General features: G+C 41.0%; 1 protein-coding gene across 2 annotated transcripts in view; it reads left to right on the top strand.

Moving 5' to 3' along the window:
- Positions 6,669-19,013, top strand: part of NFKB1 (nuclear factor kappa B subunit 1) — a 125,552-nt gene continuing 113,207 nt past the window's right edge. For both annotated transcript variants that reach the window (XM_018049265.1, XM_018049264.1), the window contains exon 1: positions 6,669-6,761. The gene's annotated coding sequence lies outside the window, so the exon portion shown is untranslated. The remainder of the gene's footprint in view (positions 6,762-19,013) is intronic.

Raw genomic sequence — 19,013 nt, 5'->3', positions numbered from 1 at the left:
ATTAGCTACAGAAGGAGCTTACATGCACCTTTAGAAACTGACCAGTTAAATTTTTTTATTTAAAAAATATTTATTTATTTGCTTATTTGGCTGTACTGGGTCCTAGTTGCAGTATTCGGGGCCTTTGCTGCATGTGAGATCTTTCAGTTGCAGCAGGTGAACTCCTAGGTGCAGCCTGGGAACTCCCAGTTGCGGTATGTGGGATCCAGTTCCCTGACCAGGGCTCAAATCTGGGCCCCCTGTACTGGAGGCGTGGAGTCTCAACCATTGGACCACGAGGGAAGTCCCTAAATTCTTTTAAAATAGTGGTGATTTTGGATTTGCATTTTGTCACTCTGCGCTTGCTCTCCAGTTCCACTCTCTACTTCTTGACATCCTACTTTGTGATTCTGGCTTCCAGTGGGCTTCTCTTAATGGGAACCACTGGAGGCGTAAATGGTGGAGAGAGGGGTGGGGTAATGTACTCTCCTGGCCATGAGGGGACCTGTCTAGCTCATTTCTCTAGTGAAGTGCTCTGCCCTTTTCTAAAACTCCTCTTGTAGCTGCAAGCTCTTCTTTGGTTCCAGGCACTGCTCTCCCTCCATGCCCCTTCAGGCCTGGGAGTGTGAAGACTCCCTGTTCTTGTTAGCCCTGGGATGCCATTCTTTGTTGGTTTCCCTTAACTCTGCTCCCACCCCTGAAAGTAATTCCTTCAGCAAAGTCTTGTTAATGACTTGTTGATGGTGCCATCTGTTTTCTGTCCATACAAATTGCTATATAGAATAAGTTCAACTAGTTATATTTATTAACATTGATTTTCCTTTTATATACTTTGCACTTTATGACAAATTTTGAAATTTTCACATTTTTTAAAATTTAAAATTAAACATTGACTCAAAAACCATTTACTTGATATCATACAATTCAATACAATGAACTAAATGCAATGACCCAGGAACTAGAGAAGCAAATAAGAGGAGTATCTTAGGCAACTTTGGGGTTCAGAAAAGATTCCACTGAGAAAGTGAGTAGGACTTGGTCACCACACAGCCTAGGGCTGCCCCTTTCTACTCAAGAATTGGGGGTCTCACTGCCCTATAACTTCAGGACCCCCAGGGTTAGCTGCTCATAGTCTCACTCCAACCTCTCTTCAAGGTTCCCCTACTTTAGCAGTTCTAATGACATCTACCTATGACCATGTGGGCACATAGTCAGAAAAATTTAGATGTTAAGATTATGTAAGTGCTGCTATAACAATTTCTTTAATGAAAAGAATGTAATTCTAAAGCATACTGAATCTAAAACTTAAAAATAATTGTGAAATTGTCAACAGAGAAGCAGCATTGTTTGAATCTGTAATTCAACAAGTCCTGACACTGTTGTTGTTGTTGTTTTAAGTATTGCTGCCAAAGTGATGAATGTTGATCTATTATAATGGGTATTATTATGACAATATCTTTCAGATTCCTACAAAAACTTGTCAGGAGATATACGTATTCAAAGGCATATTTATCCTATTAAAGATATATATGTGTGTGTGTGTGTATATATATGCATCAGATCGTTACTTATGAGTAGCTCTGACAGCCAGATATAGAACCTTGCAGAAGACAGGAACCCCTTCCATATAAACAAGTAATTGGCAGCAGTCTCAAATCAGCCAATCTGATTTTATTCAAACCAATTTTGTTGGCTTCCAGGTGTCCTGACCAATCACCTTGGTTCACTGGAGACTGAGGGGTTCCTGAACAAAGTGCTTTCTGTGCTAAAACCAAGATGGGACTGGGCAAACTGCGATGATTTGTTCCTCTAGTTCTGTGTCCTCATGAAGGTCAGTAGAAGATATTTCTGTTTTGGGTTGAATTGTGTCTCCTGCCCACTCCCATAATTTGTATGTTGATGTCTTAACCTCCAGTAGCTCAGAATGTGACTGTTTGGGAAAGCCTTTAAAGAGCCAACTAAGTTTAAATGAGGTAGCTGGAGTGGGCCCTGATCCAATATAACTGGTGTTCGTACAATAAGGAGAGATTAGAACAGACATACTAAGGGACCCATGTGTAGACACAGCAGAAAAAAGTTCTCTCTAAACCAAGGAGAGAGGCCTTAGAAAGAATCAACCCAGCTGGTACCTTACTCTTGGATTTGTAGCCTCCAGAATCAGGAGAAAAACTAATTTCTATTGTTTAAGGAACGTATTATATGGCAGCCCGAACTGAAATCACAGTCTCTCATAGTTATTTTTGACTGTGAATTTTGACTGACAGTTAGAGCCTAATCTCCCCTTCCTGAGAGTTTCTCTTCTTCTCAGGCTTCCTCCTCACTGTTCACACAGGAAGACCTGTCCCCAGAAATTCCTTCACCTAGACTATGACCTCCACACTTCCCACTTCCCTTTTCTTCTAGCTCCTTGTTCCTTCAGACTCCTCTTTTTTTTTTTTTTTTATTAACTCCGTAACTCATTAAACTATTTATCAACCCTTCCAAACTTCCTTTAACCCTGGCACTCCGTAAGTATTAGTCACATACGTGAAAAATGACACTAGCTTCTCTTTCCTTTCTTTCTTCTCACTCCGAATTCTTCTGCATTTATCGTTTTCCTGTCTCCATTTCCCACTCCCTCGTCAGCCCCCTATAACCTGGTTCCTGGCTCTCATGATTATACTGAAACTTTAAAGTAACCTAGACTGCAGCCATGGGTATCAGTGCCATTTTGAAAATATTATAATGAGGTCTCCTTTCCTTCCAAACAAAGTACAAGGTGGTTTCTTTCCTTAGCTGCATAAGCATTCCCTGAAGCCATGATTGGAATTTCATAATTTCCCAGGGAACAGTTTCTTCTTAGTCTGACCTTTTAGGAACTGTCTGCAGTATCTTACACTGTTGAACACTCTCTGACCCTTGAAACTCTCTCTTCTCTGGTTTTCCAAGCCTTCTCCCTACCTTCAGCGGCACCTGCGGAGTCTTTAAGTGTCTCTGTCTTTCTCTCCTCTTGCTTGCTATACACACACACACCCACACACACCAACTCCAGAAATAGTTGCTCATCAAATTTCTGTTCTTGGTTCTCTTCTCTTCCAGCTCTCTTTGGTCACTAATGTTTTAGAAACACACTCATGACAACCACCTCCACATCTTTGTAGTTATCTCTTGATTTAGATCACCAATCCTATGTCTCTCAGAGCATTGGGCTTGAATTTCCAACTGAATGTTAGTCACTGCCACATGGTCTCATAGAGCCTATTATGATTAACATGACGAAAACTGAACTCATGTTTCCACAGATTCTTTCTCAGTTATGATGTTACCATTCTAATTACTCAGACTAGAAAACTCAGAGCTATCTCAGTGTTTCTCCCACTTGACCTGCATGTATTATCTGTAAGCACATCCTATTGACCCTAGCTTCTAAAATCTCTTAAATCCTTCTCCTTTTCATTCCCTTGGATAGTTTAGTGCAGCGATTAAGAGCATGGATATCAGCAGCAAATCAACTGAATTTGAACCCTGATTCCCCTACTACTACCTAGGTATGAAACCTTAGGAAAATTATTTGATTTTTAGACTGTAAAAATAGGCATAAAAGGAACCTATTTCATATGATTGTTTGAGTTAAATAAGTTAATACGTGTGTGTGTGTGCTAAGTCATTTGAGTTGTGTTCAACTCTTTGCAACCCTACGGACTGTAGCCTGCCAGGCTCCTCTGTTCATAAGATTCTCCAGGCAAGAATACTGGAGTGGGTTGCCATGGCCTCCTCCAGGGGATCTTCCTGACTCTGGGATCGAACCCGAGTCTCCTGTGTCTCCTGCACTACAGGTGGATTCTTTACCCACTGAACCACCTGGGAAGCCCTCCCTAATACATGTGTAGCAAGGATTAATTGGGTGCTCACCCAACCTATTTCCTTTTCCTAAACACCCAGCAAAACTATTTCCTGGGTCCCTTGCGTTAAAGCGGGGCCATGGAATGTGAGCAGAAGTGTTGTGTCACTTTCAATCAAAGGGAGCTGAAAGAAGACATGCATTTCCTATGCTCCTTCTCTTCCTTCTCTGAGGCAAAAATTGGAAGCAACACATAATAATGGAGGAGTTAGATGATGGGAGGATTCTGAAGGGTTGAGCCCTGTCTGGAGGAGAGCTGCCCCTGTGTGCCACCACCCAGGGGCTTCTGCAGTAGATTGCGAGTGAGAGAGAAGTGACATTTTAAAGTTTTACTGCGCTGAATCCCTGAGATCCTGTTTTTTTTTTTTTTTTTTTTTTTTAAATCTGATAGTCTTATTCATCCCAAACATCACATAAATATGCTGGAAACAATGCCACAAATAATAAGCACTTGTTCTACTGCTATGATAGGAGGTTGAGTCCAAATCATCTTTCACTTAGATTATGAGAGGATCTCATAAAATAACTTTCTAGCCTGAGTAGTTTGTTTATTTAAGATATATTGTGCCACGGAAGTCTTTGTTTTGCCCAGTTACATTGTTGGTAAATTCCAAATGATTAATGTACAGAAGCAAAAGACTATTGTGTTCCCCATAAAGAGGTAAAGCAGTGATACTCCATTCCTTCTTTACTGCCTCAAAGAAAAGGATCTATGATGCCAGGACTTCTACAGCCTGCTTTCCACAATTCATCACTTCTCTCCCACCACCTGCATCTTAGCCTTCTAAAAGCAGAGGTCAAGTTGCCTTGGGTCCAAACCCTGACTCTCCCATATTTTCTCCTTTTCAGGTCTCTCCATGTCTGGGATATACTCTTATGACAAATTCTTTGGTGAAACAGTGTGTATAACATTTTAAAGAAAAGAATAATTAATCTTTAAAGACATTTACTATTTATGGAATAGATTTTATGCGCTGTGAATGTGCTTTAAAAGGTGATGTTAGAGCTGAAGGAAAGTTGTTATGGTTGGTCCCAAGGTCACCGCAGAGATTCACTCCAGACCCAAACAAACGGATCTCTACTCCTTTGCCAAACACTCCATCAAGAAGACTCTTTTCGGTTTTTTAAATGTTGAGTTTTTAAAAATTTGGTTGTGCTGAGTCTTAGTCGAGGCACATGGGGTCTTCAGTCTTTAGTTGTGGTATGTGGGACCTAGGGCCCTGATCAGGAATGGAACCCTACAGCCTTCCACCCTTCTTCCCCTCTTCCCCGCCCCTTTGGGAGGGCGGAGTCTTAGCCACTGGACCACCAGGAAAGTCCCAAGAAGATTCTTATAACCTGAGAGGGCAGGAGGGAAGGCAAGGAGTGGGCTCCAAGGGAATATTGCTGGGGCAATTTAATGCCATAGCAACGCTTGGCCTGGTGGTTCCCTGATTCGTGATTTTTTAAAGTTCAATTTACACGGTTATCACTGAATTCAGTAATGAGATAATTAGCTCTAAACTATTTCAGCTCAGTTTCTTGTTTGTCAGTTGAGGGGAACTAATCTACCCCAAGGGATTCCCTGCCCGCACGTAGCACAGTGCCTGGCACATAAAGCTCAAAATCTAGTGAATGGTGATCACTGGGAGGCCCCTCTGTGACTTCTATCATCAATCTCTCCAGGAAAAAAAAAAAAAACAGAAATTTCCCATTTGCTGGATCAGTATTTCTTTATGAGCTGTGAACCAAAACCATTTCTACCATCATCACTATAAATCCACCCACAGTGATTATCATAAAGGCCTGACTATGCCCTGTAATTGGAAGTTCTGAATAACTGTCAAAACCTGGAGATTTGAGACCTCACCCAAAACCAATGGGTGTTCAGACTTTCCTGGACAGAAATCAGTTAGTTCTGTTATAGACATTCCAGTTTAGTCTGTGAAGAGGTTTGAGAGTAACTGAGAGCACTTAAATGGAATATACCGATGAGATTTATTTTTATACACAGCATGCTTGGCCCCACGCCGACCCATCATCCCCTCCAGATGCTGGGGCCTGTCCTCAGGGGCTCTGGACCGCTCAACTCTGGACAGCCGCACGGCCGCCGCCTCCGCGCCTCCCGCTTCTCGGGAAGACTCGGCCCCGCAGGCGCTTGCAGGGGGCGTCCCCGTCCGCTTCTGCCCTCGGGGCTCCGGGAGCGCCGGCGGGGAGCCCCGGCGTCCCGCCCGCCGAGCGCGCGCCCCTCGCCTGCGCCCCGCAGCGGCTCAGGGGGCGCGCGCCGAGCGCGCAGGCGGGGCCGGGCCGGGGTCGCACGGCCCCACAGGAGTGCGGGCTTTCCCCACCCCCGGCGGCGACCCCACCTCCCGCCCCCGCGCCTTGAGCGCGTGTGTCCTTCTGTCTGTCTTCTCTTTCGACGTCAGTGGGAATTTCCAGCCAGGAAGTGAGAGAGTGAGCGAGAGAGAAAGAGAGAGAAGTGCACCCGCGAGCCGGGGCAGGAAGAGGAGGTTTCGCCACCGGAGCGGCCCGGCGACGCGCTGACAGCTTCCCCTGCCCTTCCCGTCGGTCGGGCCTCGCCGCCGCCGCCGCCCTCGGCCTGCGCCCAGTCGCCGGCCCGGCCCCGAGCGCGCAGCGCAGCCCCGGCCGGAGCCGCCGCGGCCGGGAAGGCGGCGACGCCGCGGCCCCGCAGCCCCGCGCCCGGCGTTCCCTCCTCCCGCGCTGCGGCCATGGCGCGGCGCTGACTGGCCCGGCGAGACCGCGCGCCCGCCTGCCGGCCCGGACCCGAGCCGACCCGCCCGCTGCCCGGACCCGCTCCGGCTCCGGCCGGCCGCCGCCTCTCCCTTCCCCGGCCCCCAGGCCCGCGCCGCCCCGGAGCGGGAGCCCCAGGCGCAGGGAGGCCGAGCGCGGACCTGCCAGCAGGGTAAGCCAAACTCGGGCAAGCGGGGGCCGCGCCGGCCCGGCTCCCGCCGCCCGCCCGCCCCGCACCCCTCCAGCCCCGCTCGGACTTCCTCATTCCTGCGCGAACCGTCCGGCTAGACCGCGGGGGAAGGTTGACAGTGGTGGAGAGGCGCATGGGCTCGGCGAGCCGGGGGCCTGGCACATCCGGACGGAGCACGGGCCGGTCGGCCGGAGGGCCGCGGCTGCTCGCCCGGGCAGTTCCTTCTCCTCTGTCCCTCCGCCGGGCGGGAACGGGAAGCGGAGGAGAACTCGGGGAAACTTTTGTTTATAGCCACCCTCACTCCCTGCCGGCGGGTGGCTTGAGGATTAGGGTGCGCTTGGGCGCGGAGGAGAGAGGGGGAAGGTGGTTGGTGCAGTGCCGAACCAGATTTCACCTAAGGGCGTTTCACGAAATGAAAGCAGAAGTGCATGTCAGTCCTTTCGGCTGGGAAAGCCCTCCCCGCTCCCCCAGATTGACCGGACAGCCTTATTCCAGAACTCCTACTTCCTAAAGAAGCCCCCAGTTCCCTCACACTCTCTCGCACACCACCCCACCCCCAACCAGGATAGAATATATTCACCTACTATAGGACCTGTGTGTACCTTTCAAAAAATAAGGAGGGCCTGGTACTGATCCTACAGGGACTAGCATTTGAAAGCGAAATACCCACTTAGGACACTTTAGAGACAGTCTGATTATGTAAAACACTTGGACCATGTGTTGTGCATAACTTCTAAAACAAAAATGATATAAGCAAAGCTATTGTGACATTTTAAAATAATAAATTTTAAAAATAGCTGAGTTTTCGTATACAATTTTGATGAAGTCAAAATATTATCTTTCTCATCTTCAGAACTTGTCGGTAGACGCGCTGTTCTGAGCATACAGATGACTGCAGTAGACCGTGTATCTGGAAATGCAGAGTATTTTAACCAATAGAGTAAATGTTCAGATTGTGTTCTTTTAGTCTATAGGTTGAACAGTAATGATAGTACCGGGAGTGTTGTATGAGAATCAATGCTAGGTAAAATTTCTCATTAATTTACTGTAGTAAATTAGGAGAGTTGCTTGTAGGATGATTGGTTGGTTGGTTGACCGTGTTGATTATCAAGATTTAAGATCTTTTCGTGGACTTTGTTAAGTAGGGTTTTTTAGCATTGCAGCTAACTAAATAACTATATTTAACTTAAGGGTTTTGTTATAAAGCCCGTAATCTGTGAAAATGACTATGGTATTACTAAAACATTTAATAACTCTGGCATAGAAATGGCTCCTCTACAAACTAGTGATCTTTAGTAAACACTGAAGCTTAGGATTGAGGTAGTCAGTGCTTATTTTTCTGGCAAAATACCTCAGTTGAATATTCCTGAGTAGTTTAAATTGCATTTGTGTTTGCTAGAACTTTTAAAAGGGGATCTGATTAAAATAAAGCCCTCAGCTGAAGCATGTTGTTTTCCTGATTTTAACATTGTGCTTTCTAGAGATGAGTCCTTTTACTGTTTGATGCGCTAAAGAAATCATATAAATAACTTAAAGCAAAGCATTTTTTTGAGCTTATGAACTGCAGAAGATAGGAAATAAAGAGAGATTGATTTATCATATAATTAAATTGCTAAAGTGAGAAGAAATAAAGCAAACAGAGATCTCCTGAATTTACTTATCTGTATTGACATACCTGCAACTCCTCAAAGCCCTCTGGAGCTTATTTAGATAAAATGTCTTCCTAAGCCACGGCCTACTGGGCAAATGTGAACACAAAGAAAGACTCATTATGTGTAGATTTAATGCTGGCAGTGAAATACTGCTTGCTGTGAACAGAAAACCACTTCTAACTTTGAAAGACTTTTTCAGGAAAATGCCCTAATCCCATTAGGGGTTGGTGGCATTTGAAAATCTGTTATCTTTGTTTTAAACTTTCAATTTTATCTTATGTCCTGCAGCTGGCATTTACATGGGCTAAATAAACGCCCCTGTTTTTCAAAGTCGTTAGTAAATACTGGAGTATAGGTACAAAAATAGTTGTTCCCCTTTGTAAGCACTCCTTTGATCTTTGCACTTCCTTCTTCTACCTCTTAAACAAGATCATCTGTAATGACTGATTTGCCCTTAATGAAAGCTCAGTTGGTCTGAAATAGGCAGAACTTTAGATTTAGTGATCACAGTCCTCATATTTCTCTTGTTAGGTTCCTTGGAACAAATTGACGCTAGTTGAGAAACTGGTATCTATGGAGCTTGTTTTTACTGCTGCTTTCAGACTTCCAGATAACTGATGAAGAAGGTTACTACCTTAACTTTACTTTCAGGGATTGCTCATTGTGGTAGATGGAAGGCCTCGATAAGGAATTGGCAGCTACAGGAATCTTGGACTATCATTCAATCAGCAAGCCCTTATTTTTACCTAATTTATGAGAGGTATTCCCCTGTTCAGAAGAGGTGAAAGTTCTGGCTTCTGGGGGAAGTGGTTACTTCATAACCTTCAATTAGTTTGAACTTGGGAGAAGTAAGAACAGTAGTTGATATTTTGAAACAATACATTTAAAAAATGATATCTGACTTTCTGCATAAATTTTTTATAAAGTAGTCAAAATATCTTTTTTCGGAACTTATTAGTAGAAGTGCTGTTCTGAGCACAGAAATGACTGCTGTAGAAAGTATATGTGGAAATGCAGAGTAGTTTAACCAGTAAGAGGGAATATTCAGGTTATACTCTTCTAGTCTACTATTAACTAGGAGTGGATGCTTAAGAATCAATGGCTATGCAAAATTTTTATTTCCCTTTTAGTAGGGAGGTTGTTTTGTTTGGCTGATTGGTTTTCTGTTCATATGATAAATTATATAAAGGTGGCATGATTATGTTTTAAGAAGAGAAGGAGGAAGGGAAAGAACAGAATTTTCAGGCTAGGAGACACTTTTAAACGTGCTGCCGCTGTACCTATATTTGTTCTGTTCAGTTAATTGACGGCTGCTTCTTGGTGACCAGAAAACCACATTGAAGCAGTTTACCCTGCGTTCTGGGAATGACTTCTCATTTGCTGTCTTGTATCTCCCATAAATACTAAATTCCCCTAGAGTATTCTTAGAGGTGAGCAAATAAGTCATCAGAAATATACCCAGTTGACCCTGTCACTGCTTAGGAGACTGAGAGTTTTTAAGACAGAGGCATTCATTCATGTTCAGAGAGAAAAGTTGGGACTTGCGACATAGTTTATCAAGTCAGTTTAGTTCCTTGAGCATGATTTTTGTTTTTTCCTTTTAAATCAAAAAAGATTAATATTTGCAACTAGATAATCTAGGGGAGTTAGTAGTTAAGATAATATTACCAAGACACTTATCTTGGCAATATTTCATTAATTAGTATCCAGTGCCTCTCTGTTAGATGAAAAAAAGTAACATTCTTTGCACAATGATGACATTGTTTCATACCTTTGGTGTCTGTTGTTTTAGAGAGGGGTCCTGAATGCAAATTAACATGCTTTCATATTTTCAGGTGAAGTTGGTAGACCTACTGTTGAACATCAACTAACAGCTTAGAAAATAAGTTGTGAAGTGAAATCTTATTGCTTGACTAAAATTAAACCTAAGCAGTTTTACACAACAGTGATACACAGTATGATTTGTTAAAGAGTATAGACTCTTCAAGATTGTAGATTATGGGTGAAAATATTTGTTACATTTAGAATATTAATCCTAAAAAAATCATTGTATTTTAAAATTTTAACATTGTATTTTAAATTTTAAAAATAAATTAGTTTATTATTCTCTTATATTTTTTACAGTAACTGATCAATTTAATTATCAGTAGTACAAGTTTCAGCTGCATTACTTTCTTGCCTATTTGATATTAGAATAATGAAACAGATGGTTTAATTCCCCATTACAAATTGGCTTTTTGCTTTTCATTTACATCTCATCATTAGGCCAAAAATCTTACAACCAGCTTTTATTCTGACCCATACGGGGTACTTTTTAATAAATTATTGTTCTAGTGAATTTCAGATGCTCTTTGAATATGAATATGGTATTTAAGAAGCAAGAATTAGTTTTTTACTTCTTCCCAGAATGCAAGGTAAAATAGTATAAATTTTGTTCTTTGCAGAAAATGGCTGCCTTTTTTTTAAAGCAAACAAAACAGCAAAACTTATGGGATTCTTTCATTCAACAAATAGTTGTTGAGTGCCTTCTATGTACCAGTAAGTGCAAAGTGTCAGATATTTGCCAGTATAGCTTGGATATAATTTCTTTTTATTTGGAACTATGGAATTTTTATTTTCTCAGATAGTTATTTTCCTCTCCTTTTTAACGAATGAGACATAAAGAATTTTACAAAAGCTCCATCAGTCAGAATTTTTTTTTTTTCATAACTTCTGGGCATAAACAACACACAGAGCTAAAATGTTGTCACAGTCTTCACTGTAGGAGTCAAAAATTATATGGACAGTTCAAACATTTCCTACTAGAAAATAAAACTGAGTTTTTCTTAGATTTAAGCCTTTGGATACATGAGATTCATTGCATTAGTGCTTGTACATGAAATTTTCAGTTATTTGCTAACTTGGACTAAAAAAAAACAAAATCTATGTAAAGTTAAGCATTCATCTATAGTAAGAGTTTAATTAACATTAAGGAAATAATTGCTAAAATGAACTTTGTCAAAATAATTATTTTACAAAATTATCATTTTTATTATTACTAGTTATTGTGTAGTTTTACTAAACACATCAAACTATATTTCAGTGTCAGGGCAAATGTATCCTTCATTTTTATCTCCAGAAATCAATTCTAATGATATTAAGCATGAAAGAATAAAAATTAAAAGTGATGACAGATTCCCTAATCTATTCATTGGTTCTAGGTTCAAGCCTGCAGTTCATTTGAACAGTGAAAATAAATTGCTTAATTGTCTTGGAAAATATGTCTTCCAAGACAAGAATTTTAGGAATGGAGAAAATGACTTTTTTTTTAGTGTTTTAACCTGAATCCCTGACTCATGTTTTATTGGTGTTTTAAGAACTTTGTCTATTAGTTCTTAACTTAGGTGCAGGTTTGTTTTCTAAATTAACCATTTATTGGTGTTTGATCATTAAGACTTACAAAGAATGTATTTTTCTTTAAATGGGGGCTAGGTGTGGTCCTATGGAGAAGGCAATGGCACCCCACTCCAGTACTCTTGCCTGGAAAATCCCATGGACGGAGGAGCCTGGTGGGCTACAGTCCATGGGGTCGCTACGAGTTGGAGACGACTGAGTGACTTCACTCTGACTTTTTGCTTTCATGCATTGGAGAAGGAAATGGCAACCCACTCCAGTATTCTTTCCTGGAGAATCCCAGGGACGGTGGAGCCTGGTGGGCTGCTGTCTCTGGGGTCGCACAGAGTCGGACACCACTGAAGCGACTTAGTAGTAGTTAGTAGTAATAGTAGGTGTGGTCCTGAGATCAGAGGAAAAGAATCCCTAAAACTGTACAGCATCTGGTGTGATGCTGTTGATATAATATAAGCACCTGTGTGACTTACAAAGTTAGAGACAATATGGAAGGATGGAAGGCAGATGATTGGCTGTTCATATAAAGCACATTTAAAGTAGAGAGGAGAAAACATGAAGTTAATAGAAGTTAAATTTAATATTGAAAAATTTGGCCAAAACAAAGGATAAGGAAAGTATAGATAAGGTTTTGGGGAGAATCCTCTATGAAATTAGATCTTGAACTTTATTTTTTACTTAAATGTGAAAAATAAAAATAATCTAGAAAGTGAATCAGAATTCCAGAGAAAGGGATAAATTCTATATATTATGGATGAGAAGAGAAAGGTCAGAATGAAAGGAAGAAGGGAAAGGAGAAGAGAACTTTTTTGTAGATATTTCGCTGTGGCTTATCCTCCTTTTGATTAATTGAAATCAGTGGTCATTTCTCTCACATTCTGAAGTCAGTTGTGTTAAGCAGACCTCAGTACATGTGGGACGTTAAAAGCAAAAGCATGGTTTTTGACAACAGTTAATTGTACTTCCTTGCTCCTGTGCTATGTCATACCATTCATTTGATATAACGCCTTTATGATTTCTCCATGTGTTTACCCAGTTTCCCATTTTAGACATTTAACTAAATGTAGCAAGCACAGTGGTCATGTATGGATGTGAAAGTTGGACTGTGAAGAAAGCTGAGTGCTAAAGAATTGATGCTTTTGAACTGTGGTGTTGGAGAAGACGCTTGAGTGTCCCTTGGACTGCAAGGAGATCCAACCAGTCCATTCTGAAGGAGATCAGCCCTGGGATTTCTTTGGAAGGAATGATGCTAAAGCTGAAACTCCAATACTTTGGCCACCTCATGCAGAGTTGACTCATTGGAAAAGACTCCGATGCTGGGAGGGATTGAGGGCAGGAGGAGAAGGGTACGACAGAGGATGAGATGGCTGGATGGCATCACGGACTTGATGGACGTGAGTCTGAGTGAACTCCGGGAGTTGGTGATGGACAGGGAGATTCATGGGGTCGATTCATGGGGTCGCAAAGAGTCGGACATGACTGAGCAACTGAACTGAACAAGCACAGCTTGGAACATTTTAGTATTTCCTGACTATTTTAAAACATTGCCTTATCAGTCATTTACCTTGGAGTTCTTTTCCATGATGGGCAGGGAAAGTTTCCAATTTCTCTTAGAAAATCTACCATGATGGTCAAATAGGAATTAGTCCAAGTTGAAATAGATTCCTAATGGGGGTGGTGCCACTTGGGGAGCATGTGGCAGTTGTGCTATTCTTACTAAGTATGTGTTAAACTGAAGGAGTCCATTCATTCAAGGCAGGCCACAGAAAATAATTTTATTGCTAAGGGACTTAAGTATCATTACATGGATGTCCTCATCAATATGCCAATATCATATTTATCATCATTTCCACCCACCAAATTGCTTTTCCCAGCATGTTAGGGAATGCAGTCGTTGGCCCACTATGGCCCAGTCAGTAGGTTTCCCATGCCAGAAATCTAGGAACCCATTCTTCATGAACACTCACTTATTTCTTCCAGTACCTCACCAAATTCTATCAATTCAGACTCCTCTCCTCTCCGGAATCCATCCCTTCCTCACTGAATCTCTAGCTTTCATTTTTGCATTGTCTCTTGATGCATAATCTCCTGCTTCTAGTCCATCCTTCATTTCAGCATAAAAGTCAGCTTTCTAAAGGGCGAGTCTCATCATATCTCAATCTTTGTATTTTTGAAATGAATCTCCATTGTCTTCACAAGCTGATTCCTGCACCCCTCACCTGAAAACCCTACTCCTCCTCTGTCCTCTGTTTCTCAAGTCATCCAGATCACTTTTCAGTTCCTGTCCACCATGTTTGCTCACTTTGGATGCCTCTGCATATGCATTCGCTGGGTGAGGAGTACCCTTTCCTTCCTAGCCACTATACTCGCTACGCAGGCTTCAGGCATCATGTACACATCACCAATTCTCTGTCCCTTCTCTATCCATTCTCCCTAACCTCCCTATAAAGTCTTTGGTGCTCCCAGTCCATGGACTCTTGACTTCCTATACTTTCTAGGCAGAAGATATCTTGACAGCAGGGATTTCATCTTGCTTTTTATTCGCACAGCACCCGGTAAGTTTGCTGATTGAATAAGTAAATAACTAGCCAAATATTGGTAGACTGCTATTGACAAGCTGTGTGATTTGGGGCAAATTAATTTCTCTGGGCCTCATTTTTTCTCTTCAAAGAAAAAAAATAAAGGTTAGACTAAGCATCTCCTCCCTCAAATTAATTTTTTCTTGTAATAGTACTGTTGGAAGATTTCCAATTTTCTTGCTTTACTGAGATAGGTCAACTTAAGGAAGATGAATGTGAGAAGGTACAAAGACAATTCTTGATTATCATATAAGGATAATATGAGGAGCTCTCTATTTTTGTATTCTGAGTTATCATTTATGGTCCCAGTCCAGCTTCTTCCTGACATTCAGGTGTTCTGGAGTTGCATCTTTTTGTCATTAACTATTCTTTACTCAATGTTTGTATCGCCAAAGAAATTGAAGGCAAACGTGACACAGAAATTGAATGTAAAGTTCAGTATTTTGATTCTGAATTGGTTCAAGGTCTCACTAATTATAGCTATATTTGGAGGAAGAAGATAGGTAAGTGGTAGTGGTATGAGCTGAGTCCTCATCTTTCATAGCAAGAACACAATGTCTGAACTTGATCAACTAAGAAAAAAGATAGAAGCATGGTGTTTGGAGATATGAAAAGAACACCCAGGAAAACCAAAAAGAGGAAGTTAAGAGCATTGAAAAGTGAATCACTCTGAAAAAGAACCTTTGCGTTTTGTATAAGGTCTTCCACTTGTGTGATGTAGAATTTCTTTTTAACCATTAATTCTTTTGAATATATGTTGAGTCCTTCCTATGTGCCAGGTACACTGGGAATGTAATGTTGAACAAGACAAATACATGACTCCATGGAGCTTATTAGATCATGTAATGTTTTCATTAAAAAAATTTTTTTTATAATAGCTTTTTAGAAATGGGAAAATCACATAACTAAGAAACTGCCCAAACCACGAAAGTATGGATTTAATGAATTATCTCAAAGTGAACACATTTAATGTTAAATAGAACATTACCAGCACCCAAAAGCCCCCTTTCTGCTCCTTCTTAGTCAAGATTCCTACCCTTCACTCTCATTCAAAAGGTTTCATTAATGACTGTTGGATTATCCTTGATTCATTCATCCACATACAGTTGAGAGTTGACTGAATGATTTCATTAATTCCAGGAGCTAACAGGGAGATTCACAAAAGTTGCATTCTCTTATGGTTAAAAGCCGTATAGGCAGTTCATTTTAGATTTTCCTCACTAAACAAAATATATAAATAAAAACGTAAAGCAAATCACATTTTCACACTAATTTGTCATTTATGAGTTTGAGTAAATATTTTGTTTATTGCCATGTATTCAAGATCACTGACAGAGACATGAGAGAAAGAAATATTTGCATCAGATCTTTTCAGACATAGAAGAGAGGGTGGTTAACCTTTTTCCCCTCTGCTCGCTTTATACACTGACATCTGCGTATATTGAAGGGTTTATCTACAGGAGTGGTCATTGTGAAAAGGCCTTCATGTCAAGACTCTAGAAGTGAACAGCCCCCTGTATAAGGCCTGATTTTGGTGCCTGCAAGTCATTATGTGTATGTATGATTTTTTTTCTTTGAGGAAACCATTTTCTCCCTCTAGGAATATGCAAAGAAGCATATATTGCTGGTTCACATGATAAATCCTTGTCTCTTAAAACATAAGGGACATATTTTTATTGATATTGGAGAATTAGTAAAAAATGAAAACCCAAACTAAAGTTATCAGATTTAAGAGAATGTGATCAGTTTCTCTATATTTGATCAAAAGAATATTTTTAATGTCTTAGGAATTCCCTGGTGGTCCAGTGGTTAGGGCTCCATGCTTCCACTGCAGGGGGGCACAGGTTTGATCCCTTGTCTCACTAGTTGTGGAGCTAAGATCCCGCATGCCACACAGCATGGCCAAAAAAATGAAAAAACAACATTAATCTCTAATTTGTAATCTGTGAAGTCTCCTCCTCCTCAATTTGCAAATATAAATACTCCATAATAGTACTCAAGACAAAGGCCATACATGAAATTGAAATTTGGTCATACTCTATTTTTATTATAATTTTAGTTTTTTAGAGCAGTTTAAAGTTTACAGAAAAATTGAGGGGAAAAACAGGGATATACCATGTATTGCCTGTCCCACACATTCGTAGCTTCCCCCATAATCAGTGTTTCCTACCACAGCAGTGTATTTGTTGCAACTGATGAACCAACATTAGCATATCATAATCACACAAAGTCCAAAGTTTACATTATGGTTCATTCTTGGTGTGTGCGTTCTGTGGGTTTGGACAGGTGTATAATTACAAGTGTCCATTGTCATGGTATCATACAAGAGTATATATTTCACTGTCCTAAGAAGCCTCTGTGCTCTGTAGAGACATGCATCCTGCACCCCCATCATACTCTAGTTTCAGGGAGGAAGAAATCTGTAGAAATAGAAATGTGGAAGCAAAAAGTGCAGAACAAAGTCCAGTGAGTCAAATCCCTTTTTGATGCCACTTGTACGAAAGACCTTAAACTTTGAGTAAGTATATTCAGTTGGTTTTAATGTGGAAATGGCAGCAATATTTCATGAGTGACTTCAGTTATAACATGAAAGGTTATAGATAATTTATGATAATTTTTAGAGAACTTCCCCAGCTACCCAAATTTATTTTCACCAGATTTTATCCTGCTATAGTGCAAACAAAAAGAAATGTTACTAGAATGGAATCTGCCATTTGATATGTGCTTAGTCACTCAGTTGTGTCTGACACTTTTGCGAGCCCATGGCCTGTAGCCCACCAGGCTCCTCTGTCCATGGGGATTCTCCAGGCAAGAATACTGGAGTGGGTTGCCATGCCCTCCTCCAGCCATTTAATATACCTGACATTTAATTATAATATTCAAAAATGTCCAAAACATTTTTGATCCTATGCATTTCAGTCATTTATGATTAAGAAAACACCACAGGCAAAGATTTGTTTCTTACAGAAAGCGTTGGAATTCATTCTAGTCACTTCTCTCAGAAAATCCTTGTCCCCCATGATTGCAGTGGACAAGATACAATGAGAATTTAGATGCTTCTTTCATACAGGGGAATGAGGTTGTATTTACTATGCTTATTGATTCTAAGGCACACCTCCAATATAACGTCTTGAGTTAATCATATATATTTGAAGATTTTCTAGATATCTTTCTGTTCTTAGTTTTTAACTTAATTTCATTGTGTTCGAATAATATATTTTGTGTGCTTTTGCTTCCTTGAAATTTACCGAGACTTGTTTTATGATCCAGCATATAATTTATCAAGACTTGTTTTATGATCCAGCATACAGTCTTGGAGGAGGCAATGGCACCCCACTCCAGTACTCTTGCCTGGAAAATTCCATGGATGGAGGAGCCTGGTGGGCTGCAGTCCATGGGGTCGCGAAGAGTCGAACATGACTGAGCGACTTCACTTTCATTTTTCACTTTCATGCATTGGAGAAGGAAATGGCAACCCACTCCAGTGTTCTTGCCTGGAGAATCCCAGGGATGGGGGAGCCTGGTGGGCTGCTGTCTATGGGGTCGCACGGAGTCAGACACGACTGAAGCAACTTAGCAGCAGCAGCAGCATATAGTCTCTCTTGGTGACTTCCGTGTGCACTTAAATGGGTATTCTGCAGTCATTTGTTGAATATTCTATATAGTATATGCATTTAGGTTAATTCAGCTCAAGATGGTGTTCCTAAATTTTCTATGAAAATTACTGATGTTCTCTTGATTTGCTTTTATCAGTTACGGAGAGAAGAGTGTTAAAAATCTTAACTTTAATTGTAGATATTGCCACTTCTTTTAGTTCTGCCACTTTTTACTTCATGTATCTTGAAGCTCTGTGAATATGTACATATGCCTTACAATATTATTTCCCAATGATGATCTGACTCTTCATTTTATGAAATATTCCTCTTTGTCCCTGGTAGTCATTCTTCTCTTGAAGTCTACTGTAGATGATATTTTAATACAACCTGCTTTCTTGCATTTAGTATTTCCATGGTGTAGCTGGCATAACTTTCCATCTTTGTACTTTTAAACTCAGTCTTTAATATTGAAGTGTAATTCTTTTTAATTTTTTTAAGTTGGAGGGTAATTGCTTTTGCCATACAACAACATGAATCAGCCACAAGTCCATGTATGTCTCCTCCCTCCTGAACCTGCCCCCAGCCCTCGCTCCAGCACAGCCCTCTAGGTTGTCACAGAGCGCCAGGTTGAGCTGCCTGTGCCTATGCAGCAGCTTCCGGTTAGCTGTCTGTCTTACACATGGTAGTGTATATATGTTGGTGCTCTCAAGTCATCCCACCAGCCCCTTCCCCCACTGTGTCCAAAGTCTGTTCTCTGTGTCTGCATCCTACTTCTGTCCTGCACCTACGTTCATCAGTACTGTTTTTCTACATCCCATATTTATGTGTTAATACACGACATTTGTTTTTCTCTTTTTGACTTACTTCACTGTGTATAACAGGCTCTAGGTTCACCCACCTCACTAGAACTGACTCAAATGCATTCCTTTTTATGGCTGAGTAGTTCCATTTGGTATACATTTACTACAACTTCCTTATACATTCATCTGCTGGTGGACATCTAAGTTGCTTCCATGTCCT

This window comes from Capra hircus, chromosome 6 (assembly GCF_001704415.2).
Source record: "Capra hircus breed San Clemente chromosome 6, ASM170441v1, whole genome shotgun sequence".
NCBI classification, from domain to species: domain Eukaryota; kingdom Metazoa; phylum Chordata; class Mammalia; order Artiodactyla; family Bovidae; genus Capra; species Capra hircus.
The sequence above is the reverse complement of the archived record's forward strand: the minus strand, read 5'-3'. Positions and strand labels throughout refer to the sequence as shown.